Source organism: Apodemus sylvaticus, chromosome 5 (assembly GCF_947179515.1).
Source record: "Apodemus sylvaticus chromosome 5, mApoSyl1.1, whole genome shotgun sequence".
Classification (NCBI taxonomy): domain Eukaryota; kingdom Metazoa; phylum Chordata; class Mammalia; order Rodentia; family Muridae; genus Apodemus; species Apodemus sylvaticus.
The window spans coordinates 81,923,148-81,930,073 of record NC_067476.1 but is presented as its reverse complement, the minus strand read 5'-3'; positions in this window follow the sequence as shown (position 1 = coordinate 81,930,073).

Genomic DNA, 6,926 nt, shown 5'->3' with positions numbered 1-6,926 from the left:
CATATCTCAACATAGTAAAAGCAATATACAACAAACTGGCAGCCAACATCAAACTAAACGGAGAGAAACTTGAAGCAATCCCACTAAAATCAGCGACTAGACAAGGCTGCCCCCTCTCTCCATATCTTTTTAATGTAGTTCTTGAAGTCCTAGCTAGAGCAATTAGACAACATAAGGAAGTCAAAGGGATACAAATTGGAAAGGAAGAAGTCAATCTATCACTATTTGCAGATGATATGATAGTATAATTAAGTGACCCCAAAAACTTTACTAGAGAACTCCTATAGCTGATAAACAACTTCAGCAAAGTGGCTGGCTACAAAATCAACTCAAGCAAATCAGTAGCCTTTATATACTCAAAGGATAAGCAGACTGAGAAAGAAATTAGGGAAGTGACACAATTCACAATAGCCACAAACAGCATAAAGTATCTTGCGGTGACTCTAACCAAACAAGTGAAAGACCTATATGAGAAGAACTTCAGGTCTCTGAAGAAGGAAATCGAAGAAGATCTCAGAAAATGGAAAAATCTTCCATGCTTGTGGATTGGCAGGAATAATATAGTTAAAATGGCCATCTTGCCAAAGGCAATCTACAGATTCAATGCTATCTCCATAAAAATCCCAACCCAGTTCTTCATAGAGGTAGAAAGAGCAATTCTAAAATTCAACCAGAATAACAAAAAACCCAGGATAGGTAAAACTATTCTCAACAGTAAAAGAACTTCAGGGGGATTCAGTATCCCAGACCTCAAACATTACTACAGAGCAATAGTGATAAAAACTGCATGGTATTGATACAATGTCAGGCAAGTGGATCAATGGAATAGGATTGAAGACCTAGAAATGAACCAACACACTTTTGGTCACTTGATCTTCAACAAAGGAGCTGAAAGCATCCAGTGGAAAAAAGATAGTCTTTTCAACAAATGGTGCTGTTCAATTGGAGGTCAGCATGCCGAAGAATGCGCATCGATCCATTCTTATCTCCTTGTACCAAGCTCAACTCCAAATAGATCAAGGACCTCCACATGAAACCTGACACACTGAAATGAATAGAAAAGAAACTGGGAAGGTCCTTGAGGACATGGGCACAGGTGAAAAGTTCCAGAATAGAACACTAATAGCTTACACTCTAAGATCAAGAATTGACAAATGGGACCTCATAAAACTACAAAGTTTCGGTAAGGCAAAGGATACTGTCAAAAGGACAAAATGTCAACCAACAGATTGGGAAAGCATCTTCACCAACAGTAAATCTGACAGAGGGATAATATCTAATATATACAAATAACTCAAGAAGGTAGAGCCCAGAGAACCAAATAACCCATTAAAAAGTGGGGTATGGCGCTAAAAAAAGAATTTTCACATGAAGAACTTCAGAGGGCTGAGAAACACCTTAAGAAATGTTCAACATCATTAATCATTAGGGAAATGCAAATCAAAACAACCCTGAGATTTCACCTCACCACCAGTCAGAATGGCTAAGGTCAAAAACTCAGGAGACAGCAGGTATTGGCGAGGATGTGGAGAAAGAGGAACACTCCTCCACTGCTGGTGGGATTGCAAGATGGTGCAACCAATTTGGAAATCAGTCTGGCAGTTCCTCAGAAAACTGGGCATGACACTTCCTGATGACCCTGCTATATCACTCCTGGGCATATACCCAGAGGATTCTTGCATGCAATAAGGACACATGCTCCTCTATGTTCATAGCAGCCCTATTTGTAGTAGCCAGAAGCTGGAAAGAACCCAGGTGCCCTTCAACGGAGGAATGGATACAAAAAATGTGGTATATTTACACAATAGAGTACTATTCAGCCATTAGAAACAATGAATTCATGAAATTCTTAGACAAATGGATGGAGCTGGAGATCATCATACTAAGTGAGGTAACAAAGTCTCAAAAGATCAATCATGGTATGCAATCACTGATAAGTGGATATTAGCCTAGAAACTTTGAATACCCAATACATAATCCACATATTAAATAATATCCAAAAAGAATGGAGGAGTGGCCCCTGGTTCTGGAAAGACTCAATGCAACAGTATAGGGGAATACCAAAACAGGGAAATGGGAAGTAGTAGATGGAGGAAGAGGGGGTGGGAAGACAGCTTATGGGACTTGCGGGGAGTAGGGACCCAAAAAAATGGAAATCATTTGAAATGTAAATAAAAAAGTATATCAGTAAAGAAAAAAATGTTAAAAAAAATTCAGGAGACAGCAGGTGTTGGCAAGGATGTGGAGAAAGAGGAACACTCCTCCACTGTTGGTGGGGTTGAAAATTGGTACAACCACTCTGGAAATCAGTCTGTTGGTTCCTCCGAAAACTGGGCACCACACTTCCGGAAGACCCTGCTACCACTCCTGGGCATATACCCAGAGGATTCCCCAGCACGTAATAAGGATACATGTTCCACTATGTTCATAGCAGCCCTATTTATAATAGCCAGAAGCTGGAAACTACCCAGATATCCCTCAACAGAAGAATGGATGCAAAAAATGTGGTATATATACACAATGGAGTACTATTCAGCCATTAGAAACAATGAATTCATGAAATTCTTAGGCAAATGGATGGAGCTGGAGAACATCATACTAAGTGAGGTAACACAGTCTCAAAAGATCAATCATGGTATGCACTCACTAATAAGTGGATATTAACCTAGAAAACTGGAATACCCAAAACATAGTCCACACATCAAATGAGGTACAAGAAGAATGGACAAGTGGCCCCTTGTTCTGGAAAGACTCAATGTAGCAGGATAGGGCAAAACAAGAACAGAGAAGTGGGAAGGGGTGGGTGGTAGAACAGGGGGAGGGAAGGGGGATTATGGGACTTTCATGGAGTGGGGGGCAAGAAAAGGGGAAATCATTTGAAATGTAAATAAAAAGTATATGTAATAAAAAAAGAAAAAAAGGAAAAAAATAAAGAATGAACATAAAAGAAAGAATGAACATAAAGACATGAAGTTAGATGTGGGGCATATTTAACAACTTAAAGAATGTTGAAGGAGAAAAGTGTGGTATGGATATGATCAAAATACTTTTTACATATTAAAAAATTCAAGAATAATTATAAGATCTTACAGTAAATTAATAACAAGTGTGAATTTATAAATTTATAAATAATATCCTAAAAATAATTTATTAAATTGCATGCCTTCCCAGACAGATTATCTACTTTGACTATTCATACCATCTGTGCTATACATTTTATAGTAGAATCTAGTAGACAAAGTAGGGAAATTTGGCCTTTCAAGAAATTATGCTGACTTGTATTTGCTCAACTAAGTTGAAAGCTATTATACATTTTTCAACAGTGCCTCAATCTGTCACTAATGTCATCCTGAAACTCACTATATAGCTTAACATGAGCTCATATTCATTGATGGTCTCCTTCCTTAGCACCCCATGTACTAGCAAAGTTGACCCAAGCCATGAGTTTCATCTCTGGCTGGAAACATTTCTATATGCAGGGACTTTGTATGTTATTATTTTTAGTGACTTTAATCATGTCTAATATTCAAAAGCTACAAATATGTCCATTTGTAGGTGAATAGATACATAAGTGATGACAATAGAATAATAATCAGTGACTTAAGAAAACAGAGAAAATCGAAAGGCTAAACAAATTTAAATGTATATACTAAGGAATCCATCTACAAGAGAAGTACACTGTATGTACAACTGTATAACATTCTGGAAACATTAAACATAAGACTGGTGGGATGGAGATATGGCTCAGTGGTTAAGAGTATTGCTGCAATGAATTCATGAAATTCTTAGACAAATGGATGGAGTTGGAGAACATCATACTAAGTGAGGTAACCTAGTCTCAAAAGATCAATCATGGTATGCACTCACTAATTAGTGGATATTAGCCTAGAAAACTGGAATACCCAAAACATAATCCACACATCAAATGAGGTACAAGAAGAATGGTGGAGTGGCCCCTGGTTCTGGAAAGACTCAGTGTAGCAGTATAGGGAAAAACCAGAACAGGGAATTGGGAAGGGGTGGATGGGAGAACAGGGGGAGAGACTTATTCAAAACTTCTGTGTTGTATATTTTATATTAGGATCCAGTAGACAATATTTCAGGGAGTGGGGGGACCTGAAAAGGGGAAATTATTTGAAATGTAAATAAAAAATATATCGAATAAAAAAAAGCAAGTAAAATAAAAAAAAGAATATTGCTGCTTGCAGGAGATATAGGTTCAATTTCTGGTAAGACAACAAGAGACTCACAACTGCCTGTAAGTTCCTGAGGTCCAACAACTTATTTTGGCCTCTTCAGTTACCTGGTACACACACAGCACATATACATACATTCAGGTATATGCATATATAATATATATATATATATATATTTTTTAAAAATAGCATGTTAATGTTTGTCAGTGGCTATTAAAGAGAAAATTATGGATAACTAGAGAGAAATATTTAAGTCAGTAAATTCTTTTTATATTAAACTTCAACAGTGCATACATGGTTATAAGAATCTATCCAACTCAAGTGGTGCAGTGTCAAACCCAAACAGCCTCGTGGAATTAGGCTAGCTATACATATTAAATTGCAATTGAATCATAGCAAGAGTTCTATTCTGGTGACTTATGCACATTATAAGAAATATCATATGTATGGGAAGTAGAAAGCATTAGACACTTGTTTAATGTGAACCAAAAGCTTACCCTAAAATTTATTTAAAATAATTGGTTCAAAATCCATGGATTTGTGAATATATAATGTATTTTAATTATTACTGTAAGCAGACTTAATTCCTCACATCTCATCTTTGATGAAAGTCATGGTCTCATGTTGCCCAGGATAACCTTGAATTCCAATCTTCCTTTTGGTGAACACATTTTAAGTTCTAGGCTAACAAACTTCAATCAACATATCCCGATACGGCATTCATTTTATAAAAGAAACATGTAAGGTTTTCTTTTTTATTAATTCTAAATATTTTGTGAATAAAAAGAAAAAGTAAGGAAAAATAAAAGGTAATATGTAGACAGCTATGGCAAGAAAATTGCCTCAAATTCAAGGTCAGGTTATACTCCAGAGAAAGTTTGAGATTAGTTGGGGCTATGATTAAAAACTTGTCTCAAACAAAGAGAAAAAAATTCATATTAGAACAAAATAATAAAACAATCATACTCTACTAGATATTTTTATTATAGAGATTTAACTTTTAGATTTCATAATATTAAGGAGCTTTAAAAAGTATGACATAAAATTATAAAAGTAGTTGACTCTTTTGAGACATTAAGAAACTTTAGTACATGCAAAATGTTTTCTGCTGTGCTTTGTGAAAATTCACTTCAGTTCTCTATTTAGTAACAATGGAGGTTGAATAAGCCTACAATGAAGATAAATTACCTTCAAAGTGTTGCACTCAAGGGTATAAAATGCAATATTAAATACAATAATCATAAAAAGTATAATCATATTTGGGATTTCATAGTATTTCTTAGCAATTTTATTTTGTGATTATTACAAATTAGATAGTTTTACACTTTATTGTTCAGGCCATATTTCCCTATATTGTCTACTGGATCCTAATATAAAATGTACAACACAGAAGTTTTGAATAAGGAAAGAAGAAAAATCTGCCTGGGAAGGTTAAGTGGAGTAATAAATGGAAGGACAGGGTACAGGCAGGAAGTTGGGGAGGGAGAATTAGTGCTAAAGACCTTTTATAATGCCATAGTTTTAGTGGATTTACCCTACAATAGGAACAATGGCTCACGTAGAAACCACAGACTATCAAATAAGAACCCAGTCATGGATACGGGTTACTTCCCTTTAAATTTTGGTCAGTGGAGTATGATATAGCTCTCAAACAATACAGACTGAAATTGGTTACTCTCTAGAACTTTATGGTATGAACCTATTTCTGAAGATATCATACTCTTGAGGCATAAATCAAGAAAAACAAATATGACACTGACCTGGAAGCTTCAACTCTACTCTCTAGCACTCATAGTATCTTGTATTTCTGTGCATGCAAGTGGCAAAGAACGTTATCAGTAATTTTGCCTTGTGTGATCTTGCAGTTGGACTGCAAGAATAGCTGGCCTGTAAAGGTATGTTCATTGTTATAATAGTAACCTGAATGTTCTGGGAGTTATCAGTTGCCTTTATATTAGATTATGGTCAGCTCCACAAGACAAAACTCATGCTTGGTATGATTAACGGAACCAAGAACCAGTTTTTGGATGATTTATAGGACATTGGAAAGGACTTCCTGATATTACTCAGCTAAACTGTTGTAGTACTAAAATGTACTATAAATGCATATATTTAGATATTATATATAAATTATAACATCTTTCAATCTTTACCAAAGGCACATATTTTTATAGAAAATAGTGATTAATACAGAGACTTATTACTGGTCAATATGCAGTGAGTAATAGACTGTGAAGTCTTTAGTCCTATGTAGGACATCAATATTACTGTCCCTTTCCTTCAGATTAGAGAATGCTGAAGGCATGTACTCATAGATGGGTACATAAAATAAAAGTCAAAGGTGGATAGAAGGAGGAGACATGTTGGGGTAGGGTATTGGGAGGGAAATGGACAGGAGGATCAGGTATGGGGAGGGGTGAAAGCAGAAATTGGTGTCAGTCAGGGGTTCATTTCTAGGAGGTAACAAAGTCCTCAGATAGGCTGGGAATATACCAGGGAGTCTATAGGGGTTACTCTAATCTAGAATTCTATCAGTGAGAGATATGGAGTCTGAAGTGCCCAACAAGGCAGACTCCTAGTAGATAGATGTGGTCACCAATCCACACACAAAACCTTCATCTCACAATGTGCCCTGTCTACAAGACATGCAAGGACAAAGATGAAGCAGAGATGGACAGTGGCCAACCAATGACAGACCCAAATTTAGACCCAACCTATGGCAAGAAACAA